Source organism: Silene latifolia, chromosome X, assembly GCF_048544455.1.
Source record: "Silene latifolia isolate original U9 population chromosome X, ASM4854445v1, whole genome shotgun sequence".
NCBI lineage: Eukaryota > Viridiplantae > Streptophyta > Magnoliopsida > Caryophyllales > Caryophyllaceae > Silene > Silene latifolia.
Window position 1 is genome coordinate 302763402 of NC_133537.1, and position 13957 is coordinate 302777358.

Genomic DNA, 13957 nt, shown 5'->3' on the forward strand with positions numbered 1-13957 from the left:
CTAGTTCTATAAGCTTCGAAAAATATTATAAATAAATAATAAGGAAAGACTAAGTATAAAGAATATCGCTTTGTATTATCTGAATAAGCTGAGTACAATTTTGTGAATATAATCGAGTATTCGAGAAATAATCAGAGGTAAATTGTGAAATAACTAAGGAATAATTCATCTCCCATCATCTGTTTACAAATGCTATTTATAGTTGTACAAATGTTAACGTTGCATTAATCTTAACGTTCCCCTCCATTGTCGGAGTTGTTACCAGATTAATAGGGCACACTTCCTATTAATCCGGTTGACTCGTTCTTTTCTTTAACCAATCTTCAGCTCTTCCTCCTTATGCGTCTTGATTCATGGGAGTGATAAGGTCTTGTAGTTAGACTTGGTCTTCTTTGTGAATAGGACGTGATTATTAGTTCATACAACTGCATTTCCTGTTTATCTTCTTAATCCAGCCTGTTTGGAGGCTTTACCAGGCTAATTTGCACTTACCTTCAGGCTTTTCTTCCAGGATTTAGTAGCCTGCTTATCATGTAATACTCTTTATCTGCCAAATAGTAGTTAGACTTGTCCGGTCTCTAGTTGCCTCAATCAGCCTAGTAAGGTCAGGCCAGGTTAGAGTCAGACCAGGCTAAACTGGGCCTAACAGGTACTATACTTGAACCTCATTTAAAATGTTGATTATTTTAAAAGTTCGACTTTATTTTACAAGTTTCGAGGACGAAACTTCTTTAAGGGGGTACTACTGTAACACCCCGTATTAAATCACTACTGATTAATTTGACTTAAATATATATAAATATGCTATTATAATTTTCCACTCATATTTTAAATTATTTTCGTCACATTTCCATTTTAATTTAAATTATTCATACATCCTATAAGTAATTTTGTTAATTTTACTTTTGATCTAAAAGATTTACATAATGTAACACCCCGTGTTAAACTCCTACAAATTATTTTGATTTAATTACAATTAAAACTACTTTTATAATTTCCCAATTATATTAACTTACGTTTATCTCTATTCGTTCACAATTTAAATTTTATAAATGATTTCGTTTATTTTAATTATAATTAAAAAAACTTGTCTCAAATAAAAATACGATGACAATCGTTGCCTTATTCAATAATATTCCTTCACATCACCCCAAACTTTTATCTTACTCACTTTATAGCGTATCAAACATTTGGCTATGTCAACCTTGCTTCTCTTGTTTTCCCTGCATGTAGTTTTGTCATTTCCACTATACACTTCCATTGTTCAGCTGCCTTAGTTCACATGCATTACTATAAATTCACATGTATCTTTCCCTCTGCTTATTGTTTTGTCACTTCCTTTACCCCGTCACATGTGTTCGATAACTTCTATAACTACACTATACACATCCTGCTTATATTTTTTACTATAACACTCCTCTTATACCATCTCCTTCATCCGTTTCATTGTCATCACCCTGTCCATAGCAATCATACACTACCGCTGTGAGCCCCTTACCTCCGTTCTCCTACCCCTGCTCTCTGTCCCTGTTCCAAAACAGAAGCCAAGCCAACATATAAACCATCAACCAACCTAACCACCCTCATCGACCACCTTTCACGGCTCAGACCTACACCTTGCTCCGTCCTCCTATCCCTCTGTTTTTCCCCTGATTCAAAATCAGAAACAATGGCTTTTGGCTTCTGTCAACCATCAGCACGACCACCCACCATCGTCGTTAAGTTGGCGTCAGTCACCGAGCACTGCCACGACCACCATTCATCAGACCATCAGATTCTTAATCATATATCACACTTGCTCACGCATCACCTCACCTTCCACCATCTCCGGAATACCAAACTCGGGTCACCCGAGCTCTGACCATCACCCACTCGGCTGTGTGCCTCTTGTTCCTTCTCGGTTTCATGCGCTATTGCCGGTGACATCCTTCACTGTTATCTTGCGCGCCTTTATCAGCTGCCATCAGGACAACTCCTGTTGTCATCAGAACAGCACCACCGCCGTGAGCCTCCTTCTCCTCGCCCTCCTTCTCTTTTTCGATCTTTCTTTTGTTTCCGTCCTCTGATATGCCTCACCCTGTTCTGTTCTTCAACCGTGCTGCAGAGCCACCGCTGCCGCTTTGCCTGATGTTCTGTCGCCGTCCTCTCCGCTTCACGCTGGTAGGGTGAGGGGTGAGTTTGGTCTGCGTAAAACCCAAATCAATTTGGGGGAAACGTTTAACTCCGTTTATGTTTACGCAATTAATAATGATTCGGGCCTGGCCCGATTTACTAACTTAATGTTTCGTAATTCAAGGTTTGATTGACGGGATTCGGACTTGGACTTCTTTGGCCATAATTACGGATTTAAGTTAGCTTTGTGACTTTATTAATAATGATTAATTTCTTATTAAATCGAATTAATAAGCACATTCACTTATTTCACTAACTCCGGTAACCCGACCTTCTTCTATCCCTCCTGAATTTTACAAGACTCGTTATGCTAATGTTAATGAATATGTTTAAATATGAATTCCGTAACTTGTTTGACTACTAAAATTCTGATTAGAATTACTAGACCGCTAAATTATTAACAATGGCATGAAATATACATATGCGCTAGTTAATTACTCAATTAGTTGGATTTGTATGTTAAAATTTCATGATAACAAGTGATGCTATATTCTCACCTAGAAACATGATTAGGAAATGTAATTGAGTAATATCTTAATTGGCTACATTTATTTACGGTCGTGTGACGTATGTTCCTGTATGTTATCTTATGATTTTTGCAGTACGTAGTCTATTGAGATGCTAACTTTCAAATGAGTAAAAGCATATTAGCTATCAACCACTAGCCTCAAAGAATTATACCTTTCCTCTTTAAATATAGCTAAGGCTAGAATTAATAAATTTAAATTTCTTTAAATGTTAAAGCTTAATAACAATCCTTTTAAAGGTTAGAAAATTTAAAAGTAATCGTAAATGTTTTCAAAACGAAAATGGTTTATAAGGTTTAAATGTTTCTCCAAATTACAAGGTAAGTTATTTAATAAATAAGTCTAAGTTAATTTATAACTTTTGTTCGATAAAAGTTTTACTCCTATAGTTTGTAAAGTTAAGATATTCGAAATGGGTTAGTAGTGCTTCCAAATGATTTACATAAAATGTTTATTAAATAACCAAATGTTATTAAAAAGAAGTTTGAACAAGCTCTTAAAAACGAAGCATAAACTCAAGCTTATTATAGTAAAAATTCTAAATACCTTCCTCAAATAAAGAATTTAGAAATAATAAATTTCAAATAAGATTTGCCAAATCCTAAAGATTTCAGAAATGATAAATCAAGATGAATTTATGTACGGTTAGGTTTCTTATTTGAAAGCTTCTGACACTCTGGGACATGTCCCTTAAATGGGACCGTTGAGACCAATATATCAGTAAACGGTAACCTGGCTATGCCTCTTAGATGAGACCTCTGAGCCATGGCATCTCTTCCCGTTTACTTGGGTATGCCCCTTGAATGGGACCTCTGAGCCAAGTACCATTGTATTGTCGATATGTTGGGATGATCCGCATATTGAGGTATCATCGTCTCTATGAGACATCCATGAGTCTTTCGTGCTACATGTTGGGCACTGCCTTGGTAAGGTTTAGGGATCGACGTGATGGAAGAATACTTAGAGAGCTTATGTGATACAAGTACGGACAACACATCCCGAAGCTGCGTGTGGAGGGATTGTCGTTAGGATAGTTGTCGACCAGCTGCCACTTAGGAGCTGCGTGTTCCAAGAAGTTGTGGAGTGGGTATATGCGCATATATTGACAAGAGCTTGATCAGTTTTACTACCTTTTAGATATCTTGGCAATTATTATTTCACGGTTGCGATCGTGTGCAGACCTTGACGGTTGCGATTATCTTGGTGCCTCGAAGTGTATGGGACATGTCACTTAAATGGGACATCTGAGACCACCCTTTAGCAGTCTGTTCTTCCCCACGATTCTGGTCGTTAAACCAAGCCAATTTAGTTATCCGGTCCTAATGAGCACTAGGGGTGAGATGTAAACCTCCTAGTATCGGTATGGTTAGCGTGATTGATGTTCACATTCGTACTTAAGGTGAGATGCAAGCCGTGAGTATGCGTGTGACATTAGTAGTCACGTCCCGTGCTTATTTGTTAAGAAAACAAATGTTTTAAAAACAATGACTACAGTTTTTACTCACATGATACATGTTAGACTTACCGATGAAATTGCTATATGCTGAAGAATGTTACTACATGATAAAGGAAGATCAGGGTAATAATGTCACATGTTTGATGATTGGGACTTGTTGTGCTCACATGTGCTTAACATTGTTAAGTGTTGTTGTATTACTAAAATGGTTTCTTAATATCTTTGAGTAATACTGTTGTACCATTTGTATATCAAGAATGTTGTGATAAGAGAACTTACGTGATGTATGCTTTATCTGTTTCTTATTTATGCATATCATTTCCATTCACATTCCTGCTTTTGAATGATTCAGGCGATGATAGGAGAATCGTTAGGTTATTGTCGCTCATCGACTTTTGTTTAAATGTTTTTCAGGTACCAAGAACGAGTTAGATGGAGACACCCTAAAGGGCATACTGGGTTATGAGAGGAGCTTTTAATGTTGGTTTAATTTGTAATTAAATCTCTCGACTTAATTATTTAGTCATGTGTAACTGATCCATGACGATCTGGATTCATTTTTATAGCATTGACTTAGTTTTATTCCGTTTTTATCCCTTAATTAAGTCATTAAAAATCCGGGTTGTTACAAGCGCGGTCTAGAATGCAAAGAGAGAAGAGAAGAGAGGACACTCGCATACCAAATATGGAGGCCGAAGGTCTCTATTTATACTAAACACACGAAGGCGTTTAGTGTGGACATGGGCCCACGGGGGCGCTTGGGAACAAGTGTTTGCATTTGTGGAGTCGCCACCAATTTTTATGGGATATTGGAACCGTTTTAATACTTCACGTCATGTCAAGACATAATGTAGTGACATGAACACTAAGAACTCGTTACCCTTAGCATTCTATGTCTAGAATGACTCTCGTGGATGCTAATGAACACGGATGTTCACAGAGAGGCGCAGTGGTCACTGCGTCTGTTCCTCAGGTGAGTTCTGGCTGTGAAGTCAGAACTGTTATTTGTTAACGTTCATTGGTAATTTTAATCATTGATTATCGATATTTGACTCGGATGAAAGTGATTTAACATATTATTTACATATGAATTTGTCATAAAAGCGGTAAAAAACGAATGAAACGAATTAAAACGGATTAAAAAATTAATTAGAAATTAATTAAGGTTATTTAGGTTAAATTATTTTGACGGAAACAATACGAAAGTCGTGATAAACAGGTGAAAACATATACAAAAGTCGAATTCCAGAGATTTGATATGAACGAATCGAATCTCCAAAATCCGGATTTGATTTGATGACGAAAACCCGCAAATATTGACTATAAGGGATTCAAGTCGGGATTTAAAGGTGATAAATTATTATGAATACGTGTTATAATTATTATATGCGAATGAATAAGAAGAAAATAAGATAAAGAAACAAAAGAAGACGAATTAACAGAGAGGCGAGGAAGAAGAAGAAAAGCAGGAGCAGCGACAGCCTCAGGAAGAGGCGCAGCATATACTGCGACTCTTCGAAGAGGCGCAGCTGCTGCTGCATTTCTTCTCGACGTCAGGTCGTTGTTGTTTTGTAAATACGGTTTAAAAGATGGTTTTTAAAGATGGTTTTGAACATGGTTATGACATAAACTCGTACATTAATTAATTACAATAAAATAAAATACATTAAATAAAATTAGGATTTTACACTCTCAGACTTACATATTAGCGTCGCGAGATTTAACTAATCGGTTTTTAGTGGTAACTCGACTCGATCTATGCAAATATGAAAGTGCCCTTAAAAAAGGAATTTAAAAAGATTGATTAATTGATTGTGTAGTGGTCAAATTAGTCGGTCATGCAAACGTGACTGGTACTCAGAAGGATCCAAGCTTACGTGGTCGATTGATCAAGCACGTAGACGTCAATAAACTTAGAGCGCGGTCTTAGAATGCAAAGAGAGAAGAGAATAGCAGACACTCGCGTGAGAAATATGAGGAACGAAGGTCCCTATTTATACTAATCACACGGAGGAATTATGGAATGACTAAAACTTTGGAAACAAATCTCAAAAAGATATGAAAATACGCAGAAAAGAGCCGGGGAAGAGGTGCAACATCCACTGCGACTCTAGGAAGAGGCACAGCAGGTGCTGCGTCCTTTCCCCAGAGGTTTCCTCATGCGGAAGAAAGATTTCCGCGTTTCTTATAAGGAATTGCGGTAGATCTCAACTTCCTTATTCTTTAAAATAAGATTTTCGGGAACTATTATACCAAAAGAATATAAAATTAAATTATGGAATAAATATCTCGAATATTCTACAACATTCAGACTCGGCATTTTAAAACGGTTTATATGAAGCGGTTTTTGTCCCAAACTCCAAATGAACTCTAATTACTGTCAAAACGACCGTATCGGTGCGTAGATGACAACCAAGGGGTAGACACAATTATTTGAGCTATCACTTGATGATAAACTTACGAACTGTCATAAATCGTTCCGTGTACCAAACATGCGGCCCAATCATCACCGGGTGGTTTGCGGGAGGTGCATAAATGAGGTATCTACATTTAGGTATGGCACGGATATGGAAACAAATCACGGAAAGATTCTGGAAAGCATGGAAAGAGGGCTGGGGAAGAGGCTTAGCAACCACTGCGACTCTTGGGGGAGGTGCAACACCTGCTACGTCATTTGCCCAGAGGTTTCCTCCTCTACAAGAAAGATTTCCGCGTTTTTTTATGGAATTTCGGTAGTTATACACTTCCTTATTCCGTGAAACACAATATACGGAAGATATTTCATTAAGGATATTAATTTAAATTAGGAATAAATATCCATAGAATTCTAGAACATTCTGGAACATTCCGACTCGGCATTTTAAACGGTTTATATAAAATAAAGCGGTTTTTGAACCGGACTCCACGTGAACTCTAATTACTGTCAAAACGACTGTATCGGTGCATAAATGACAACCGTGAGGTTGACTCGAGTGTTTGAGCTATCACTTGTCGATGAACTTACAAACTGTCATAAAATCTTTTCGCGTATCAAACATGCTGCCCAATCATCACTGGGTGGTTGGCGGGAGGTGCAGAAATGAGGTATCCACAGAGCCCCCACTTTGAATGAGACTTGGACAAGGTGAAAGTCAAAGTATAGCCATCAGGTCAATCGAATATTACAACTTGACGACTATGGCGACACGAGGCGGGTCAAGTGGTTTGAGCCAAGGAGCTATCGTTGGGAACATTTTAGAGTCTGTCCACTATCGGGGAGGGCCGTTTAAAGTCCATTAGACTACGTAAGGAAGCTCGCCGGCCATAAGAAGAAACCATATCTGGAGGAATCTGCCTGTCTCTGTCCTCAAGCAAACTCTCGCTGGAGAATATATCGATGACTTTGGGAATCTGCATGTCTCTGTCCTCTATCAAACTCTCGCTGGGAAACATATAGATGACTCTAGGAATCTGCATGTCTGTCCACAAGCAAACTCTCGCTGGGAAAAATATCGATGACTCTTGGAATCTGCCTGTCTCTGTCCTCAAGCAAACTCTCGTTGGGAAAAATATTGAGGACTCTGGGGAATCTGCCTGTCTCTGTCCTCAAGAAAACTCTCGCTGGGGAAAATATCGATGACTCTGGGGAATCTGCCTGTCTCTGTCCTCAAGCAAACTCTCGCTGGGGAAAATATCGATGACTCTGGGGAATCTGCCTGTCTCTGTCCTCAAGCAAAACTCTTGCTGGGGAAAATATTGATGATTAGGAACATCTTGATCGTGATGGAAGAAATCTTGAGCAATACTGCAAAATAATGCTGCGCTAGGGATAAATATATTGACGACTAGGAACATCTTGATCGTCATGGAAGAAATCTTGAGTGGGCAATACTGCAAAATACTGCTACTCTGGGAGATTGAAGACTTGGGCGAAGCCCCCAGTTGGGGCGAGCACTGCTTCTGATACTTACCTGCATGGTTAGTAGCCACACAAGAATGCAATCTAATAGGCAAATAACATATAACACATATGCACGTAAGCAATCGGCACATGGACCTCAAATGAGGAAGCACATAGGTTTTGCAAAAATTGTTTCTTTATAAAAGCTATGAAAACTTGTTTAATGAAATTTGTCGTTTTGTAATGCGTTATGCATATTCAATGAGCTTTAGACATATGACTTGACGCGGACGCAGGCCCTATACGGACGCGAAATGTAGACGGAATATAGACATAGGACCGACTGTCGAAACATAAGGATGACTCTGACAGACTTTGTCTAAGCATGTGCAACCCCTAGCCAAGCATGGGTGACAACGCATATCAGTTCCAAAGGTAGAAGAATTGCAAGAAAGATGGGAGCATATAAAGGCAAGGCATGAGCCATGGATCAGCTGTTTATTCGGACATTTATTGCCGCCATTTGCTGTACAAGAGACCCCTCTTGAGTCACGATAACTTGAAGAATTGATCTAAGACCTATGTCATTGTCCGGACCGAGCACTAGCTCGACTCAAATGAGAGAGGAATAAAGAGAGGGTGGCATCTCGGAAGAGAAGCCCCCAGGATGAGACGATGACTCTAGAATTTGGTAAAAAAGGAGTCTAGGCGACAAGAAGGAGCCTCCAGTAAAGAGGTAAAAAGGGATGGTTATGTTGAGGATGGTTGATAATTGAGGTTGAAACTTAAAAGTGGGGATGGTTGTGTCCTTGAGGACTGCCTACGAATTCACGTGAAGTGAAATCAAACCAGATCATAGTTCTGAGGTTTGGTTAATTTTGTTGTGGTTGTATCCTTCTTGTGTAAAAAAGGACTGCCTACGTATCCACCTGAAGAGGTGAAATCAAACTATGCTCGTAGTTCAGGTCTGTGCCTAAGCTATGTTTTCAGGGCCTTAAAGTGCATGGGCCAGGAGAGTAGTTTCCTTTGGTGACTTGAAGAATCGATTTGAGATAACTCCCTATGATCATAGACCAAAGAGGTGTAAGTTTGTAAAGATTTCATTGTCGTCTGAGCACACCCAAAAGTGGACCCTAAGGATGATATGGCTTCGTCCCGTCCTAAGTAGCAAAGTTTTCGAAGACTCCGTGTCTGGGTCAAGGTGAAACTGGATTGGATATTTGGAATGTGGAGCTCGGAAATAAGAGGCTTTGATGAGCAAATCTTTGAAGTTTGATTTTGTGGAGTTGAGGCTTGGTAGGATTACGTCTTGTAGCGTGGCTTGGAAATGGAGTCTCCTGGCTTGATGTAGCCTGTGCACATAAAGGGTAGGTTAATTGATGCGGGATCAAGTTTCCATGTCTTGGCTCTAAAGGATGTGTATACTTGACAAGCTTGAGAGGATTCTCAAAATTCCTAACTATCTCCCAGTAACTGTCTCGAGAAGGACTTAGGTTGTGTGGCATGTGAAAGGCTAAGTAAGGGTGCTAGCTGACTATATTCATTGATGTCTTGATTTTATATATAATTCAGCATTATTCCGTTCAGCATTTGATTTCAAGCTTGGTCCTGATTCAGACTCAAATTCTTAGTCTGGAATATATCTCGGCTTTTTGCTCAGATTCCTAACTCGGGTTTTTGAAGATAATTTTGACTTTGGATATTGACTTGCTTGATTGAGCCTTCTTCTTTTGACTCTTTTGTCTTAGATTACGGGCATAACTGCGGCCTTGGATATTGACACCAGTTTCTCTTGATTGAGCCTTTGTCTTTGATCATGGCTCGTATCATCTTGGATTTGCTTGCTACTATGGATTTGGGTCAAACTAGCACCTTTGGTGTGAAACAGGTTCGTCTTTAGTAAACACGGGTTGTTTATTGTAGGGAATATACTTGCCTCTCGTCATGGATCGTTAACACGGGAGATGGTCTGGATTCGTCCTAAAATCTCTTGAGATAGGCTCGTCCTAAAGTAGGGTTATAATGTGGTTTTTGTTGCTAGACATGGAATAGGTAAGAAAATGGACACGGAGTTTCGGGTCCCTTGCAACTTGGAATAGAACATCGTTTAAGTGCACTCACATCGACTTGCCATGCGTTGTTTATTTTAAAATGTCTCAAATCAATTCTTGTTGTCACAGGAAAAGGGGAAAGGAAGAGATAGAATATGTGGATTGAAAAGTGTACTTTTATTGAAATGAATAATGAATGTATTTAACATAGACCCAAAAAGACATGTGACTCATGGGACAGCCCCCAGGTTGTCACTAGAAATGGAAACGGACACGAAGAAAGACACTAGAAAAAAAATGGGATAGAAAGCCTATGACTCGGACTCTGACTCGATCTTAGATCCAAACTCTTAATCATCGGCCCATGCTTGAACATTTATTCTTCTGGCAACTGCCTTCAGCATCTGACTTTGAACATTCACCCGTTTAAGCACCTCATCCTCATCATTAGGAACATTGGAAGAATAATGGTCAAGAAGAGTTTCCTGATAAGTGGTATATCCACGAGGATTGCCTAAGCTGCCTTGTGAGTTAAAGGTTGAGAGGGATAATTTCCCACTTTCGATCATATCTTGGATCGTATGCTTGAGCTTATAGCAAATCTCAGTATTGTGTCCCCTACACCTATGGTATTGACAATACGAATTGCCATCCCATAATTTAGATTTCTTTTCTGGGTCTGGGCTAGGCCCTATTGGCCGAAAAAGACCTAGAGAGGAGAATTTGTTCGATGCTAGGGCATAAGGTATGCCTAGACTTGTGAATCACCTGGGAGATTTGTTAGGTCTCTTTGACGAAGGCTCCATGAGGTTGTCTTTATTGATTTTGATTCCTGGATGAGAAGGACTAGGAATAGATTCCTCGCTTATTGCTTTAGGACTCTCGGGTTAGGGATTTGTTTGGACACTTTTCATCTTGGGAGGTTGGGCCTCAAACTTCTTACCCATTTCAGCAATCTGGTTCTCCATGTTGGAAAGCCGAGAGTTTAGGTTATCAATGGCTCCTTCTATTTTGGAAAATTTATTGTTTAAGGCAATGGAAAGCATGAGCATTCCACTTTGGATATCGTCTTCCCCAAGCACGTTGATCTCTTCATCGTCACGAGGATCGAGGGATGATTCTTCATCATGTTTAGTTTGCTAGACAGAAGGTGGCACTGGAAGCTTGCCATCTTCGATCATATCTTGGATGGTGTGTTTCAAGAGAAACACTCTTCAATATCATGGCCTCTACCTTGGTGATATAGGCAGTAGTTGTTGCCCATCCAGAGGTTCACCTACTTCTCTAAAGGTGGATCCGGAGTCGGACCTATTGGATGTAGCTTACCTTGGGCAGAGAGTCTCTTCAAAGCATCGACATAAGACATGCCTAAATCAGAAAGCACCCATTGATGCCTCCCAGGTTTCCTTTCGGTTGTTTGCGGCTTTCTAGGATGACAGTTATTGTAAGATGCAGGCTCTGGACGACCAAGACTAGAGGTTTCTCTAGGTGGCGTGTTCTTTTCCACTATTCCATTTTCAAGTGCGAGGACGCGAATGCTCAAATTTCCCACTGTAGCTTGAACTCGTAGGACCATGGCATAAACGTCTTAGAGAGACACGGTGATTGTGGCTTGATCTGCTTCTTGATTTTGCTGACTGACGGAACTTGTTAGATTTCTACTCGACAGAAATGACGCGCATTACGACTCGATTTGACATGGGATCATGCATACTAAGGCAACAAACAAAGGAAGGGACAAGTAATCACAAGGATAAGACGACAAATCTAGACTTGACTTGTGTATTCGTGAAACGTCGTGAGCGACTTCTCGTGTTTTAATTCACGGTGCTTGACTTTAATTTTAGACTCGAGTGTTGACTTTGACGGAGTGACCCTTATATGGTTGACCTTATTGACGGGATTAATGACACGTGTTGATTCTAAGACGTGTGTTTAGGACAGACCTGACTCGAGGTTCGGGTATGTGTGTACACGAACGTGACACTAAGAGAATTCGGTGTGTTGACTCGAATGTGTGAGTCGAGGTGTCGGAAATGTTTAGATCCTAACTGAATTGGGGTATGGGGTCCAAAATGACGGCGTGACGCCTTAGGACTTGACTCGAATTTGAAAAGACCAAAAATGTAAAGGAAGATGGGTTTATAACCTGGCAGAGTTCCGACTAGGACATAATCGGTTTGAATTTTGACTCTAACTTAGCCCAATTGAATTTACATATTTACATTTACATAGTTTGAAAATATTTACAAAAGGTGATCACGTATATGATACAAACATACATATGGGCATTATAACGGTATGCTGAGTGCATTTAAGAGGATTTGGCTTAAAAAGGTGGGTTACCATACCAAGAAATCAAACCCTGGTTTGTGGAGAGGTCTGTGCCAAACATGAGTAAGGTCGGTTCCTAGTCCATTTCCTCGAGTAGTGAAAGCCCTTGATACAAAGATGAGTATGCGGCATGGTATGGTTGACGTCAATCGCTTTCCATCCTTAGGCCCAGATAAGAATTTGGACCGTCCAGACGGAACGATTGGTCGAATGGGTTGGGTTAAGCTTAGGAAGGCCGAATGAAACGACCTAAGAAGGTCGAGTAATGAAAACCGACAACTGTCTCGTATAAACTATTCCTTAACCTTGTTCAAATTTCACCCTAGGTAACACATAAGTGTATCATACCCAGCGGAGTCGCCAAACTATGGACATGGGCCACCCGCGCCGCGCGCGAAAGGGCTTGAATGAGCCTACATTTGTGGAGTCGCCACCAATTTTTATGGAAAATTGGAACCGTTCGAATACCTCGTGCCACGTCAAGACACAAAGTAGTGACATGAACACTAAGAACTCGTTACCCTTAGCATTTTATGTCTAGAATGACTCTCGTCGATGCCAATGAACACGGTTCACAGAGATCTGAAGTAAGGGGTGAGGGTACGTATTAGGAAGCTCTTTAATTGAACACCTAATCCCGCCCGCCTCGATAGCGGCTTCTACTAATGATTAGGGAAATTATTCATAGTTGATGTGTTGTCGATTATATGCATGCAATACGACAGCCATTGATTAATCCTAGCATGTGAATTAAACTAAATCGGTGAACACGTAATTTAGCAAACAAATTGGGGTCGAAGTTGATGTTAGGTTAATTACATGTGAAAGACAAGTAAATAAATCATACAAGAGAGATAAATAAATTATAATAAATTACAAGGATTACAATGGTTTAATTGATTTACGTCAAAAGCACGCTCAAAACGAGATTTTAAGAAGGAAACTAAAAGAAAAATAAAATTAAAACAAAGGTATGAAAATACGTCTGAGTAGCTGTGGTAATACGATTAATAGTTGATTTAATACACAATTAGAGGCTACGTCAAAGCGAGAAAGTGTTCAGACACAGAAACCAACCCAGAACAGGCGCGGCACTTCCTGCGTCTATTCTCCAGTTGGGCTCTGTCTGTGAAGTCAGAACCGCGGATTGTTAATGTTCGTTGGTGAATCTAAAGTCGATTATTGATATTTAAACTCAAGTTGAATTAATTTAATTAATTACATGCATATTGAACCGTTATAAAATGAATTATAAGGTGAGAATTTACAGCGGTTTACATGATTAGTATTAATATGATGTCGGAAATATAAAAAGAACAAACTTTGAACTTGAAAACGAAATTGAATTAATTAAATTGAAATTAAGCAAAGGAAAATATATACAAAAGATGAATTCCAGAGACTTGATATGAACGAATCGAGCCTCTAAAATCCGGGTTTGAATATGACGACGAAAACCCGCAAATATTGATTATGAGGGATTTAAGTCGAAATTAAATGTTATAATTTGAAAAGAATTAATTAGACACGATTATAT